This window comes from Rhea americana, unplaced genomic scaffold (genome assembly GCF_003343005.1).
Source record: "Rhea americana isolate MKP2758 unplaced genomic scaffold, rheAme1 scaffold_56, whole genome shotgun sequence".
In the NCBI taxonomy this organism is placed as follows: Eukaryota; Metazoa; Chordata; class Aves; order Rheiformes; family Rheidae; genus Rhea; species Rhea americana.
In genome coordinates this window covers 4,065,619-4,083,370 of record NW_028186712.1, presented here as the reverse complement: position 1 = coordinate 4,083,370, position 17,752 = coordinate 4,065,619, and the positions used below count along the sequence as shown (strand labels likewise).

General features: G+C 38.9%; 1 long non-coding RNA gene across 19 annotated transcripts in view; it reads right to left on the bottom strand.

Moving 5' to 3' along the window:
• Nucleotides 1-17,752, bottom strand: part of LOC146587860 (uncharacterized) — a 359,490-nt gene that overhangs the window by 288,270 nt on the left and 53,468 nt on the right. The window contains exon 1 of one of the 19 annotated variants that reach the window (XR_014897557.1): nt 8,682-8,807. The exons of the other annotated variants lie outside the window; for them this stretch is intronic. This is a non-coding gene — a long non-coding RNA (uncharacterized LOC146587860). Of the gene's footprint in view, nt 1-8,681; nt 8,808-17,752 lie in introns of those variants that run through there. 19 annotated transcript variants of the gene reach the window in all.

Genomic DNA, 17,752 nt, shown 5'->3' with positions numbered 1-17,752 from the left:
GGCACAGCTGCAGGCCTTGGAAATCCAGGTTTCCCAGAAGCCTGTCAACCTAGCTCATGAGAATTCGTTTTGCTTCAGATTTTTTTTTTGTTTGTTTTTGTTTATGATGGTTGTAATAGCCAATACATCTCTGTGAAGTATCTGGGTTCTGACAAGTTGGCTTTTTCCCATTTCATCAGAAAATTCCAAACCTGCTCTGGACATCACCCTTGGAGTTACAAACCCATTCCCCACAGGTTTCCTGGAAGCCCTGATGTCAGACATATAACCCTCCTACATCTAACCCTGGAAGATGGAAGGGGAAACAGGGAGGTGAGAGCTATGAAGTGTTTTCTCCCAAAGGGAATTCTGTTTGATGAAGGAGCCCACCACAGGTGTGATGACAGAAAATACTTCTGGAAATTGCTGATGCTTTCTAGGGGGTGTCATATTCACATCCGAGGTGGAAAACAGTGAGTTAAATTGAAAACAATTTTAGTTCTGAAATTCCCACCATCTGACGACTGAGTGAGAGACTCGGTTGTTGTAAACTGATGCAACTCTACGTAAGCCTATGGAGCTCTTCTCAGAATTTTTGGTATTCCACTTCCACAACTGCTCAAAGATTTTATTGACGTGATTAAAATAAACAGACTGCAACAAACAACTCTTATCTTCAGATCCTTTTCTGGAGTTACAGTCCTAAAGCAGGCTGATTAGTCTCTTAGGCAAGTAAGTCCTTTCATTTCTTGAGGCTTTTTATCTGCATGCTAAATTCAGAAGACTAAAGTGTATATTTGTGATTCACAGACAAGATTTGGACCTCAAAAATATTACTTCAATTAACGATAAGCCAGACATTTACTGATACTTAYTGGCAAGACAATGTAGAATATCAGCCCTGTTAATATTGCTTTTCAAGGTATTTTTAAAATAATAATTACAAAAAAAAAGGATAAGTATGATCTGTAATTCAAATCACACTGTATCTTTGATTTGTTTCCCCCCTCCTCCCCTCTCCCTCCCTCCCCAGAAAAGCTTTATCTAGAGTGGCTGAAAAGCAAAGTATCTATGCAGACACTATCCATCACATTTCTGTCTTAATTGAATGACACCAGAATAAGATCAATAAAATGTAACAAGAGACAGCTTTGCATTTCCACACTCACTTATTCTCCCTCTCTATTACTCCCAGCCATCACTGTGACCAGAAAGCTTAAGCATTGAATTTGAACACTGCTGCCAAGCAAGCTGTTAGTATATGAATAAACTTGTCAGGAAAACAATAAAACTTATAATACTGGGAAAGGTCAAAATGTCAAAAGGCCACTGCAAACAGCATTAAATATGCTGCTTTTAAAGCTATACTGGAGACGCATATGAAGAGTTTCTAAACAACACGGGTAGTGGCAATGCTTCAAATATTATCCCTTCCATCCCCCCAAGACATGTCTGTGTGCGTGCGTGTGTGACCGTCTGACATGCAGTTGTTGTGACCTCTTGGCTCAAATTTGCAATTTCTACACTAAACTCAGACCAGCTGTGATTTCCCTACATTCAAGGATTTTGAGATCTCCAATGCATTATTGATAACCTCATTGCTTTGCTAAAAGCAGAGGCTGCACACTCATAATCCCAGAATTTTCCTGAAAAGCTCTAGCTTCACATACCAATCGATCACAAAGAATAAAGTGAAAAAAGCCCATTTTACAAGAAGGCTATGTATTGTGTAATGCATCCATTTCAGCATGTGTGTTAAATAAAAATGTAAGTTTTTTTAAAACTCTCCTTTTTTCTTACTTTCAGTTATGATGCTCTTGCACTCCTCCAGCCTGTGTAAAGTAATGGCACATTATTGGAAGCGTAATTAGTATGTCGGCTTTAGAGTCACTTTTATATTTAAAGTCTATACTGAAGTTGTAACTAGGTTCCCCCAAAACTGGGGCCACGTTCTGTTAACCACATAGCAAATGAAAGTCTGCAATGCAAACAGCTAACAGGAAAAAGAAAAAAAAGAAAAAAAAAAGGAAAAAAAGAAAAAAAAGGAAAAAGAGGGGAAAAGGGGGAAAAGGGGGAAAAGGGGGAAAAGGGGGAAAAGGGGGAAAAGGGGGAAAGAAAAAGCTGCATCAAATGAATAAATGAATATGGTAAACAAAATGAATTATAAAGACAGGAAGAGGAAAGAGTTAACAATAGCAAGACTGAACAGGATACAGCCTTAGTTATGCATAATTAGAAGGCTCCTGGAATCTGAAATCACAAGTATTACCAATTTTCTAGTCACAGTTTAGTACGTAAAGAAATGCTTAGACATTGCATCACAGGAAATGTTCTCTTCATGTTTCAAGACAGGCTGTCATATTTCAGCTTGGAACTCAATTAGATATTAAAACAATTGCTGTACAAGTACAAGCACTTCTGCCAGGCATTATTAAAATCCAACTGATGAGACATTTGGCCTCTTAACTTCAATAGATAATTCTTCATGCTTGGTTGACTACACTGCATTGTTTCTGCATTATTATGTTCATGCTTAGTCTTAGAACAGCTTTTTTTYCCCCCTCTCTTTTTTTTTCCTGTATCAACAACTTGGCTGGAGGGATGAGGCTGAGAGACTCATATGACTTCTTAAATTAAAAAGATTTCCTAATTGATCATTATTTAGCAAATTTATGCATGAAAAACTGCAGTTTTTGTTGCTACTGCTTTTGTTTTTTAGAAAGTATATTTATACAACAGATTCAGAGAATTCATTTTCAATACTATACCAAAGTAACAGCATGATCTTTGGAAGTGTATATATCCTCATATTACTCTCTAATGATCACCAAATGAAAATGTAGTATTATTGGAGGTATATTGAAAGGTTATTGTATATTTTCATCTTTAAAAACAGTATCTCATCCTGAGTTATCAGCAGAAGAATTAAAGTAAAATAGCTTTTCTGCTATTTCTGACCATCTCCTCATGTAATACTCACCTAGACCATTCAGAACTTACCGAGATAAATAAATTTTCCTCAGAGAATTAATGATTAAAAGCAGAAGATGACTATGGTATCATTAAAACCTTCCAATCACAGAAATCAGAGGTGAAATATCTTACCCCCTACTGGAGATAATGCCTTATTATAATATAGAAAATATTAAATGCATATGACTGTCATATAACTTGGCAGAAAAGTCAGCAGCTCCCACTGAGGGGAGGTAAGCTGGATAGTATTAAAACCACAGCTCCAGGGAGATAAATCAACTGGGTGTTTACATCACTAGTGAGAGACAGACCTCTGTAAAAGTGAGACTCAAAAGAAGGTACTGAACACAGCTCCTRAGACCATCTACGGGAGAAGCTCCTCTGCTGAGAGCAGAGAAAGCCTGCGGAAACCAGCCTTCCAATTCAGRTACCGATCTGGGTAACTAAAAAGGGTGAACAGCCCTCAGGAAGTCCTTGCATTGCTAAGGAGAGCAAACAGAGCTTACCGTAGGCATTTTGTTCTGGTGCCCACTGTACGGCACCAGGGAAAGCATGTAACACTCTCCGTGTCCAAACTGGGCACTGCAGAGCTGGGGGTCAAGTGGAATAGGCTTCTTCCCTTCCCCTTCCTCGGCTCACACCACAAGACGAGAAATACAGGCAGAAGCTGACGAAATGCAGCAAGTACACATATATACCGTTTATGCTGAATGTAATACACATCACCTGAAGACAGCTCCCCAGTATGCTATAAGAAATACAGGGCAGTTCTGAGCACAAGTACTTACTTCTGTTTCACTTTGAAGTACACTTACAAGATCTGGGTTTTCCAAAAGCAACTGCAAACTTCATCACGTTTCAATATGAAGACAGGGCTTGCTCAACCATTTCTATCCATATGGCAAGTTTTTCAGAGGCTTAGAAGAAATTTTTGATCAAGCCAGTCTATGTTTCACCACAACTAATAAACAGATACATGTCTTCTAATCTAACCCTTCATTACCATCGATTTACAGCTGTCTAACTTTTCCCTCCTAATGACCTACATGACAGAGTTCCCAACTGTGTCATTCCAGGGGCTACTTTGTACCACATGCACATATGCGCTCACAACAGATGAGGAAGCCTGCCATAAACGGGCACCAAGGTCTTCCCTAGACATGTCCGACTTTGCTTAAACACCGGCAGACACTGCAAAAACTGAAAGCAAGGCTGGTGGACAGTGGGTATCCCCGGCTGTCCCAGCTGGAAGGCAACTCCTCAGTTCCATAAAATCAGTGGACACGTCCCACATTTAAGGTGGCAGAAAACTATCTACTCTATCAGGAAATGATTCATCTTYGCTGTCTTTTGAAAATGCAGAAATCAAAGTGAGTGACCTGTGCTCCCGTGTGATTAGGACTGCACATTTTTTAATTGTTTAGGGGTTTTTTTGTTTTGAGTTTTCCCTTCAACTGGTGAATTGAAACATGAGTGCATATGGCATGCAGCTATGGGCCCCCTTCTTTCCACTAAAGTTTGCTTCAACAGACAGTTGAGGGACAAAAATCTGGCAGAAGGGCACTCCTCTAACCCCTTCCACTGCAGGGCTGGTGCCCACAGGGAAACATGGGCACAGCCTGCACCCATCTCTGAGTTTCCAGCATGTGGGATCRCGCTCCAGGAGCAGCCGGTGCAGCCAACGATGCTGCACAGGAGCAGCTCCCACCTGTCCCACATTGAACCACATCAGTCTTGCTGCTGTAATGGCTTAATGCTCCCCAAACACACACGCTCCCCCACGCACGTATGACGGTGCAGAGCTCCAACGTACCTGGCGCCAGGTATGGCTCGCTAGGAGCACGCTAAGAGCCCTCTCATCGCTGCACCTGCGATGTTACAACTGCCCCTGTACCGCTGAAGAGGAGCGCGTGGCGCACCCCTCAGGGGGGTATGTGACTAAACCGCTGCCATTTATAGACAGCGGAAGCCCAAATATTTGGGTTGGACCCTCTCACATACACTCACACTTACAAATCAGAGTTACAGTTAGGAGGACCAAAGATCTCAARAGTTCACAAAAGAGCAAAGAAATAGTATATGCGTGAAGATACCASTTAAGGAATGCAGGTGGCAACATATGCAAACATGAATCTGCTGCCTTTCTGCTGGGGCAGATTGCACCTACAAATACTTGACTAAGAACAGCTCAGACTGTTTTATCATTCTTTGCAAAGACCCTAAAGAGCTAGTTTCTCTCAGCTGCCTTTGAAATACAATCATTTACATATATTCCAAACAAGTGGAAGTACAAGGCTCTCACTGGAAATCTGGGATGGGACAGAGTTCAGAATTACCGGTGCACTTCTATTCTGTCACAGAAGTTTTCATAACTAAAACACATTTTAAAAAAAAATTAAAAAAAAACTTCAACAAATTTTAAACAATCCAGCATGCCAAGGATCTTGTTTCACTGTTTTCCTTAATCCAAGAAACAGCACTTATGTAACAATAAATAAACACTTTTAACTCCAGATGTGAAGTTTCTCTTTTCTTTTTCTCAACCAATGCTTTGGGGGGTGGGGAAAGCAAATACCAAACAATTTAACATACCAAAAAGAGGTATGAAGTTGTTCATAAAAACTGTAATTCTTCTAACGCTTAGTTTAAATAGCCTACCATCTTAAAATGCGTGAAATGTGTATAAATTTAAACACAATTTTAAAATCCATTTTTAACACAATAGATGATAAAACAAGAACATAAACACTTAAAGGAAYGAGAAGTCATTTTTTGAAAACCTAAAGATGATAACTAATATTAAAGATAAGTAGGACTTAGCTAAGGACCACAGAGACATTGAACAAACTTGTACCTGGAGAACTGAAAGATACAGTTCTCCTTGACWTTTGTAATACAGGTTTATACAACAGGGAAAATAAATATAATTTCTGAAACTATTTATAAAAGCCTGTTAACTATTTCCTCCTCTGTTTTCAAATAGTTGGGGCTTTCAATACCTTTTCTTAAAAAGCTTTCTTTGCTTTTTTGTTTTTAAAATTTATTGTTACATCACCATCAAAATTCCTTTCTTGTACTCGCTTAACTCATATATACCTCCTTCCCCTCTCTATTCTACTCTGGTATGTGTTCAATAATTTATATTTTTGTAATATATTTTCATTACCCTTTTGTTTATAAATTCTTAGGGAACAAAAAACAACTCCCCCACACCCATGCTCACACACAAAAACTGTTTTTTCCATAGTACTTATGTAAGAAACTGGAACTGGCTTTTACTTACTGCATTTATTCTAGATTTAAAAATGTTTACATAGCATTGAAAAAATATTACTTGAAAAACTGCTCTGTGTCAAACACCAATTTCATTAACAGGTGCAAAATATTATGACAAATTCTATGGCGTTATTCTAGTGCACTGAAAGGGAATTGTTTCATCCAACACACTGTAAAACTCCATCGGAGATGAGGCAGGGAGTTTTAACTGTTTAAAACTAAAGAAAGGCTGGATTTTGTAAAGTAACTGCTGGATAAGTTGCTAAGAAGTATTTTGATACAAGAAACTAACGCTGCACCACATGAATCAATTAACACTTCATAATAYCAGTGTATACCTTCATATCAAAATGACTTCATGCTCTTGAGCAAATAACATTTAAATTATTTCTGGGAAAAGTTATGCCAGAAATCTGCTAGTTATCACATTTCTATAAAGCAATTATTGTATACATGGAAAAGAAAGTTTACTCTGACACATTACCACTAAGAATATTTATAGAGAAGGAGAAATGCAGAAGAGGCTTGTACTTAATAATGTAGGGCCATTAATTAGCATCAAATGAAAGAAAAGCAATAAAGCAATTTTGTCACCAATTACTGACAATTTGCCTAAGTACAACCATTAATTTTGGATAATATAACCCCCATAAAATTAAGGGAACAAAACCGCTTGAATCAATATCCTTTGSTAGTCTCTTTCCACTAATTGAACTACTTTAAGGAGTATCAAAAGTTTTTGAAACTTTTAAATGCTTTAATAAAAATGGAAAAACATATGGTTATGATTTCCTATCTAAAAATTGCTGGCTTGGGGGGGGGGTCTTTTTTTTTTTTTTTTCCTGTCTTTTATTTTGGCTGAGAATAAGCAAAATTGGGGCAATAAAAGTGTGAGATTCTGTAATTTGGTACCAGAATCAAAACATTTATTTACTTATGTTTTTCCTACAGCTGTAGAGACCTTTTATAAAAGGAAGGCTGATTAGGGGAGCCAGAAGCATCAACGTTTAATAGTTCGCTTAAGGTATCTCCAGCRTTTAGATGCCGCCAAGAGTAACCTGGGACATGTCCCTAGCTGACATGTTCCTACCTCCACTCTCGGAATGGCAAGCAAGGAAAAACACAAGCAAAAACCCCGTCATTCCTCTCCCAGCTCYGTCGCAGCCCGCGCTGCCCCGGCGAGCAGCATCACCCACTGCCATTGGCGGAGCGCGGCTGCCGCCGCAGCAGCCTGTGGCCTCTCGCATCCTGCCCTGGCCCGGCCCCAGCGGGCGCTGGGGGCTGCTGCCCGCGCAGCGCAAGGTCAGCCGAGCCTGCGCAACCTTTTCATTGCTCCAGCTACGCGGCAGCAACCTTCCCGAGCGCTGGCGAGAGCAAACGTCCCGCGCCGGGTTCAGGCCGCCGCGCGTTACGGACGTTAAGACCAGGCGGCCCGTTCCCAAGTCGAAGTTTAGCCAAACTCTCGCACAGCCGGTGACGAATGCGCTTGCTGAAGTACCTTTCCCCTGCGGCACTCGCCTGCATTTGCTCATCAGGAAAACTGAGCCACGCTTTGATAGATACTTGTAAATATTTAGTAAAGGAAATATTTGCGGAACGCCACCGTGTCCCCCAAAACGCCTCGCTGGGGAAACTTGGGAGCGTTTAATCGGCATCCATATCAATTTATAAACCTCGGGTGCTAGAGTACAAATAAACAYGCTAAAGGGCTTTAGCCACACGGAGATAAGATCTCTCTCTGGGGAGGCTGCTAAAAACTGCTCCATCGCCTTTGTGCAGACTACTGGAATGTGCTTGCTTTTCATTTCGCTCTTTGTGTCTGGCACTCTGGCCTCACAGGCAGTGTCTTAAGCCATGCAGGGTCAGGGCAAACAGAGAACTGCATTCATGGACAGATCAAGTTTATGTGAGAATCTGCTCCTCCTGTGCCCTCAATTTCCATTTGAATTGTTAATAAAATCTCAGCCTGAAAGCACATGATCCCATCAGTGGGGAAGTCATGCAGAGAATCCTCTAGCTCAGAAAAACAAAATTTTTCATCCTCCTCCTACATTCGTGGGAATTATGCCATGTAACCCCCCCCCCCTCCAAAAGCAACCCCCCTCCCCCAGCACAACACCTGATTGCCAGCCCACAGCTTGCACTAAAAGAAGGGTGGGTTGGGGGGGGGGGAAGGGAGAGAGAGGAGAGAGAAAGAAGGGAAAAAGACACACAAGCAATACCCCGATAGCTACAGCAAAATCACAACCACAATAATTGCACCTTTGTAGCCGTTTACAGACTCCCAGACACCTTCAGGCAAAAGGAAACACAGATATTTCATTTTTAAAGTTAATTTCCAACAGCTGATAACACTAGCTGCAAGACTTTCCCACAGCTTTATGACACTGCCTGAACTACAGGGCCACAGAGATAATAAAAGGTCACACATAAAGGAAAGAACAGAGCCATACCCCAATTAACTTGGTCTTCCCATGCAAAAACTGTACAGGAACAAGAGCCGATATTTGCTGCAGGCGTCAGACATGCATCTCCTAACCTTGCCACGGTCTAACTGGGCCTCTTGTTTCTTCTGCCTTTGCTCCTCGCAAACTGTTTTAATATTGAACGCTTTTCAGAGGGATGGGCTGATGAACGAAAACATGAGTTTCCTGCTTGCCCTTTAAGGTGGGTTAAAGGGGGTGCTAGTAATCAATTACAGAACAAAAAGCCAAAGAGAGACTAAAGATTTTACAAAGATTTACAAACTAAATGTCTGCAGCTTGCAGCTGTTTTCTAACCAAGTAGCCCCCACTTTACTCCTTCCTCAGAAAAAAAATTGGGGGGGGGAAGGGCAGGAATGGACAAAGTATAAAATGGTATTCAGGTAAAACCTGTGGGAAATACAACAACCCAGAGAGCTTTCTGCAGTTCGTACTTGCCCTTTAGAGTAGCACATCAGCCCTGGACTAATGATAACAGCACTAAATATATGATGGAATTTAAAATCTTGTGGTTCTGAGTCTTGCCTGCTCCCAGTCCCAGCCTCCACTCCCTCCTCCTCTTCCTCCTCCCAGAACGGCAAGATGTTTCTGTTTGCAATAGTCACTGGAAGAGAAAAGCTCTATGGAAGCTGTGTCTCTGGGACCAATCCCGCCCAGCACTGCAGTCCAGCTTCCTCTTCTGCCCACTGACTTAAAAATAACTACTCCTCCGAGTAAGGACAGGGATCAAAGTACAAACTCCTAGAAAAGAGGACTAGACCTTTGCCTGCCTCTGAATAGCACTTGGCTGAATCATTATTGAATATCATTAGAATATTGAGTCAGGATCTCGCAGTCAAAAAAAAAAATTAAAAATAATGCAAATATTTGACGGTTCTGCTGGTTTGGACTGGGGGCATTATAGGACTGAGTGCAGAATCCATTGTATGCTATATTCATGGAAAAATCAATAATGGACATATTGCAACAGGTGTATTGCAGAATGGACATTTTTAGGACATTATAAAACAGTTTCTGTTCTAGGCTTGATTTTACACATTTTTGGCTAGAGCTAGTTGAATTGCTCCTTGAGAAATATAACCAATAGATTGAGCTCTTAAATCTGTTCACCAGGTGTCTGCAAATAGTCATGGGTGTTATTAATTACTTTGTTAGTCACAAGTCCTTGAACAATGTGTGCAAACATATTTGACCCTATGTCAGGATTTTAAACTGGCTGATATGAACAATCACTATTCGTTATTTGCAATGCATGACCAGTCACTTAATTCACAAAATAGTCCTCTCTTTTCCTGATTGGGTAGCCCAACCTATGGTGACAAAAGCTAATTCCTTTTTGATAATTCTCCACAAATGCTTGTAATTGCCGAAGGAACCTACTTTTGGATCAGTTTAAATGATTTGTTCAGATGGGACTTTCAGTGCAACTACTCTTGCAAATACTTGCTACATTTAGCTTTTTTTCCATGGAATCTATGACTGGTGAGCATTCATGGCTTTGGTTTCATGCTATGATTATTTGAAGAGCTGCACTGGGAGAAGAGGAAGAGCAGATAGCTTTATTAAACCAGTAGGAGCACACGTACAGAACACGCTGATTGCTGTACGAAAGTTGTAATTTTAATGTATCATCTAAATACGTGACAAGATGCTTACAAGTCTTTTTCACTCAAATGATGTTCTGCTTTTCTCTCTGATGCCTTTATACTCAGAGAACTCTGGTTCCTTTTTTGTACGGTCATCCTCTTCTCATTCAAATACCTCCTTAAAACTCCTTTCTCTTGGATAGATTATTGATGCTCACTCATATTTTATGGATACAGTGACAGCTGCCATATCAGAGCACTAAATACAACAACTAAGAGCAACTGCAAAGCGGAAGAATGTTCTTTCATTAAAGCCAGACCAGACCTGCAATTCAGTGTGCACGCGGATACATGAGAGAGCAGAACCTCATGGCAAAAAGTTCCGTAAAATTGCTGTATCATGCATCAATACTATGGAGAGTACACACTTCACTATGTTAAGTGTAACCCTTTTAAACGCATATTGACTATAACCTTAACTTAATCTTTTCTACTCTACAGGAACCTCTATAAAGACCATTGGAAATACTGTAACGGAAATAGTTTAGTGTCCTTTCATTGGTATTTTTTTGGTCAAAACATCTGTATTTTTTGTATAATTCTTTCCTACTTAAAATATATATCCTTGGAGCTAGCTAAAAATTTAAAGTTCTGTCAGCAAATATAAATATTTTCATCCTTTTTGACTCACTTGCATCATTATTCCCCCCAAAAGAATGGAAAGACTAAAGTTTGTGGTCTTTATCCAATTTAAAATAATAAAAAAAAAAATCTAACAGGATTTTGCCCCAAAATAAAGCTAAGTGGAAAAGAACAGGAAAAAATGACAGAAAATTGACCTCCTCCTATAAATGAGGAATCTAGTCTGAAATGTAGCTTCTACTACATAATCCAGCAAAATTCTCACTTATCTCCTCCTAGGAGACTAAGGTATCCACCCGGTGTTACTGAAGAGGAAAAAATGTGACAGAATTCTGGAATTAAGCTTGCATCTTCCACATTCTAGCTGAATGCCTTAAGTAAACAGTCAGCTTCCCTCAGCACCTGTTTCCTAATTCACATTATAAATACATATTCTAGGTCTTCTCTATATCTCAGTCCCCGAGCTAAAAGGAGTCTGATTACTGTTTGTTTTTTTTTTTAACAGTACACCCTAAATGTCCATATTAATAATTTAAGCATCAGCTAGTAGAAAGCCTTTTTGAATTTATGAGCATCTGATATGAGTATAGTAACAATTAACTATCTTGCTTCTTGAGCTGATAAACTGTTTTCTATAAAGTAGTAAGATTTGCTATGGGTATACCACAATAAAACATCAACGAGAGATGGCTTATTCAYTCATTTCAAATAACGCATTTATAACATTGCAACAATATTCTCTAATATGTAGTATTAACCACTATTTTCTCAGATAATAGGCTGATAAACAAAACATCAATTCTTAAGGAAATGAATATAACCAAAACACATAGCCAACAGACTTCCCTTTCAGTAAAATCTGAARTATTAAACAATTATGCACAGAAAAAAACAATACTACATAACTCCTCTCTTTTTAAGGCACAAGCAAGCAGAAAAGACTACTAGAAAACAAATTATTCCTATATCTGATCTTTTCCAATCTCAAGAGTATATAAAAGCAAATGAGAATTTACATAAAGTGGTTGTAAATTTTCATGAGTTTTAGAAAAATCAGCATGCTTCAAACTCAGAACTACCTATCTAGGTCATTCTGGTCTTACGTGGTACTTCCCATAGCTGATTTGTACTTACATGTGGTTGCTAACTGTCCCAGGTTATGTAGTGTTCTTATAATGTAAAGAACATGATCTATGCAGTGGATTTTGAATACAAACTTACACATAAATTTGAATGCAGATCTGAAATGAGATTACAGATTTAGTTAAACCATACTTTCACCTTCCCTCTGGCAAGGACACATCTTTTGAACATCATTACTTGCTGTAAAACCACTGCCACCTAAGCTAATTTTTATAAAATATTTCTCATTGCAGAAATACGTATTTGCACTTCTGTGAGTACTGTCAGTAAAAAGCACAGTTCAACTTCGATTTTTAAGGTGATACTTATGAAAACATAAGTACTACTACTACATGGTGCATTTCAAAATATGATTCTTTACTTATATTATCAAARTTTACATTAATGTCATTAGGATTAGATTTCAAAGTTTTCATTCTTCTCTAAGTATTTTTACTTTATTTTCTGCTGCTCTCTTAAAATAGGGAAAAAAAATCTTCCTACAAATCTCCCACAAACGTTCAGCTGCAAATACAGCAGAAATTTTGTTTTCTTCTTTTAAGTATGTATAAAACTCGAGACCTTCTTTTATTGAATCTAAAGGCCCTTTATAAAACCTAGAGAATAACTAGTAGCAGAATGCTTGGGGAAAAACCGTATCAATGTATCTGTGAAGATGCCAGCCACCCTCCTGGTTCGCACAGTCTCATCAGCCACCTCAGGCAAACAAAACAAAACAAAATTAAACAAAAACACACAACAACAACAAAGCCTCCCAAAACAAAAAAACAAAAAACTAAAATACCCACATGTTGCCTTTTCCGGTCAGTCTGCAGGACTGCCTAGTCTGGGCTGCAGATCAACATGCTCCTGAGCAGCCTCCTTRGCCCCTCTGAAGGGCTAGGTCCTCCTATGCATACATGGAGTCTGTCTGCTTGAGTAGTCTGATTAAAAGTGTGTATCTTTATTCAAATAGCAATTCCCAGTGTCTCCAATGTAATGGGCAGCTTTGTCTGATATAACCTAGGTCTAAGGGGCTCATGTGAGCTTTCAGGGATGTTAGTTATATATGGATATATAACTAAGCAATTTATCAGCTTTTTCATTTTCTCATGCATCTTTCCACCTCCTCATTTGGGGATGGCAAGGCTCTGTACCTTTACTGCATCAATGATATCCTTGCATGGTAAACAAAGTCATACAGTTCTGCTGGCATTTACCTGGTTTAGCTTAATCTAGTAAATCTGGTTGGCAGCAGCTGGAATGGTGGAGAGGAAAGGCTATTAGCACCTGTGCTGACAGCTTYCTAAGGACCCCAGGCACCCCCTGATTGTGTTTTCTCTCCACTGGTCTGCAGCTTGGAGCTGAGATGGAGCCTGCTACCACTATAACTACCCTATCTGTGTTTTCCTGTTAGAGTTACTCTTTTTTGTTTTTCCTTAAGCAGTTACCTTCCAGAAAAATTAACAAAATACAATGCTCTGTTTCTTTAAAGTCATACACTTTCATACTTTCCAGGCTCTCCCACACTTCTTTGTCCCAACAAGTAAAGAATCGGAACACAAAATTATAAACTTCCAATAACCCCCATTTTCCTGGAGGCTTTTTTTTTGGGGGGGGGAGGGGGAGGAGGTGAAGAGGAGTTGGGAGAGAAAGTCCCAAAGAAAAAAATCAGAACAAAATCACAAATTTAGGTTTAGTTCATTGAAGCATTTGGTATCTATTTAACTAAATATACCTATCTGTCCTTGAGGATCTAGGTCTCTGTGACAACAAAAAATCCTGAAAGGTTGAATTTTGAAAGATTCCTGTTTGGCATATAGTAACTTCCTACACTCTCAAAGGTCCTATACCATCTTTAAGTTTTGCTATGATGAAAAGGCAAGGGTGGAAATCTTTGAGGATGTATGCATCTTCAATGGAAAAGCTTTACATTCCCTAGTTTTTAAATAACTGCAATTCAGTTCTGTCTYGTCTGTGATATATTAGGTATTTTCAAATGAGTTCATTAAATTATCTCAAAATTAGCRGATAAAATCAATATACCTTTACACTGAACAATGACAGATCTGGGATATAAGGACAAGGATGATCACCAGATACACAAAACTGATTTTCTGAAGCATGAGAAAGAAGTGTAGGGTAGTTGAGTGGTTATCATCTGAGAAAGCTGATAGTGCACAAAGTTAGGAGACAAGTGTACATTCTGCAACACCTGATGTTCAGGATCTACCAGAAGGTAAGCAGATGTCATTATCTTCTACAGGGAAATCCTGTTTAGATGAATCTGGAGGGCTTTCCTGTCCTAAAGGAAAGARGAGTGACTGGTTGCAGCAAAGTGGTAAGGAATCCCAGGTATCAAATGTAGAGGAATATTCCATTTCTGACATGATAAACCTAATGTAGGAAGCAACAGACTATGGAAAAGGGTCTGGGGCATATCCCTGCTTGATGCTGCCTCACAGCCATCTTCTGCTTTGTCTGAGCTGTCTCCAGCAGGCACCACAGCAGCCACCATGACCAACTGCAGAAATAAGCCAAACAAATGCCTGCTGCCCATCCACTGCTCCACTACATTAAGGAAATCCTGCAAGACTGTAGGGCTGCTTATCAGTATGGCTAAATGCAGGACCTTTGTTGCATGTGCAGCTCTACATCACAGGGCTCTTTGAGATTACTTACAGGGATCAGCTTTGCAGTTCATCTTTGGGAACATCTTCAGAAATCATCATGAATCTCATGAAGTATCTGAAGGAATTTCAGTGATAGCAGAAGCTCTATAACCACATGATTAAGGTAGAAGGGAGCAAAGTTAATGCAGCTAATCAAAATTGGACTTAATAGGTGCAGTAGGAAACAAGATTAGGTGATAAATCACTTTTTACTGCAAATTTTAGAAAGGAAACAAAGGAAAGGAGGAAAGAGTCAATAAAATGGTCCAGCTAGTTAAAAGCTCAAATAAACAGAAGTAATACACCAAGAAACAGTTGCACCCAAGTTGCTCAAGTCATGCAAGTGCATAAATCTGAGAAGTTAAAGGAAATAAATGTGAATWAAAGTACATAAGATTTTTAAATTAAATCAGAAAATTGTGTGTTTAATTCTGAAGGGAACAGTATGTGCCAGAATATTGAGTTATACATTGCTTTATTGAAAAGTAGGTCAAGATCTTATCAGCTCTATTATGAGGAATGTCAATAAAAGGCTGTGCGATGATAAAATGTTTAATTAAAAATGAACATTGTGTAACATATGAACTCTTTGTATTATACAGAAGAGAAGGCAAATGTATTATGTTCTCCAAGTTACAAATTGCATTGAATCCCTTTTTTCCCCCATCAAACACTCTTATCATTGTGAAATCTTGAATTAAAAAAAAAAAAAATATTTATATTGGCTCCTTTGCAAATTAGTTTAAGATTATCTGCCTCCAGGGCACTTCAAATACTTTGAAAATCTGGGACAACTGTGATGAGAAGAACACTAGGGTCTTGTTTTTGGTATCCTTTCAGTTCAATTAGTAGTATCCTTTGGCAAGTTAATTACCAAAGCAAAGGTTTAATACTGATGCAGTGTGGGAATCAAAAAGTAATAGGAGCTAGCAAGATTAAACATTTTTTACTATTATTTACATAACCACACCTGCATACAACATCAGTGTCCTAAAGATATCTAACAACAAAGCAGAGATGGTAACAAGCCATGGCACTGGTAAGAGAACACAGAGTTAAGTCCAGCAACACCCATGGTAGACAGACATCATGTTTTCTCCATGGTGAAGGCAATCTTAATCCCCCCCCCACCCATCCTCTCTGCAGTGCTAACTGTTTTAATTCACATTCAGCATTTTGTATCTGGTCCTGATTTCAAACCAATTAGTGGCTGCCCTTAAGAAAATATCCCAGAATCACAAAATGTTTTGCTGTAGCATTCATGTTTCAAACAATAGCTTTAATACAGTCTTCACTTAATCTATCCAATGAGGGGAATGCGGTATAGCAATAGCAGTTAACCAGAACATCAGCTGATGGGAAAGAATAATTACATAACAGAAAAGAATTCAGATGCTCTTTTATAGAATGTGTTATAAGTCATGAATGACCTGTTAGTGACACGTGCACCAACTACAGGAGAGTGAAAGAGTTGAATATCTATTACTTAAAGCAAGAATAATATTTAAAAATCACTTTTCCATCCATGAGGGAAAAATAAGCTTAGCAAATCATGAACACCTGGTAATGGAAAATCCACAATACACTCAAGGCAAGAGTTTGTGATCCTAGAAATTGGTAATATTAAAGACCTATTAAGTGACCTAGTCCTTCCTCTCAGAGTTCAGGTTTCTTTCTTGCAGTCCATTTTATAGCCTTCAGCAAGCAGGATAGTTTTATTTCGTCTCTTACCTATAGAATTGCCACCCCATCCTTTGGGAAATTATTCCAAAGTCCTTTCTCTGTTTTTATCAGATAGTATTTCCTGAAAGTCAGCCTATAATTACCTCTAAGAATACCATCCTATTTAAGGATAGAAAAACATATGTATAGAAATATGTTTTCCTCTGACCATTGAATCCCACAAATCAACTACAAATAAACTTCAATAAAAGACAATTATTACCTAAGAAGCAGATTTGGTAGTAATATTAAAAACTAAGTCCTCAGAGGAGGTCTAGTTAGAGGCATGAATAGAGGAAATCCTTCACAAGGAGCCAACAGAGATTCCCAGGGTCATGGCCTAACTGAAGTTACCAGAAAAACTCCTACTGATTTCAGTGGGGCCAGGATATGATCTCTATATTTTATTCATAGTTTATCATCACAAATGGAGGTCAAAAATGAAGCATTATGAAGCAAGGTGCCTATAATTCGTCATGTTTTCCCCCACTGCAAGAGCCAAGACCTCTCCCTGAACTCCAATGGAGGCAAATTAGTTCCACATGTCAGATACCAGCCGTAACATTTTCCCATTTCATACACAATGAGGGGATGCAGTACAGCATAGAGCAATTAATACATTTCTTCTGTAATAATGAAATAATGAATGGCAGAACAACTCAGAAAAGACATTGCTCTCTAGCAAGTGGTTAGTTACTAACCCATGGAGTACAAAAAGTAATCAATGGGAAAAATAAGATTAATTAGGCCCTCTACTATCCTACTTCTTACTACTGGTTGCCTTGCTTGCTTCATTTCAACCCTTTTTTCCTTGCAGATTTTCAAGTACCCCAGCTTACAACATATGCCTTACCATCTAGGTCAAGTCTAAGAYCTTTCACAAATACTGACTGAATTAGTTCAGTTTTATGATTTCTTGCAATAGATACCTAACACATAGGACACAACTCCTAACCATAGGCAGCTAGTGCATTTTGCATACCCTGAGGTATCCTGCCAAGGGTTCACTGCCATTCCAGATGGCTGTGGGTCTGCCGCAGGCAGTGTGTTTGCCTGTCCCATGTTTAAGTAATAAACATTTACCTGAATATGTCTTTTACCTGTGAGAAAATAGTAAACTRAACCAATGTCTTTAGACAGTATCTCTATTCATTACATTGCACTTTGACCAGGGATGATGTGAACAAATACTAGGCAAAATGTTTCCCAAAATTGCTCTCATGAAAGCATTCTAGTAGGAAARAACACTGGCTATAAAGTGCAGATTAAGATACATTATTACTGACAACACAGGCAC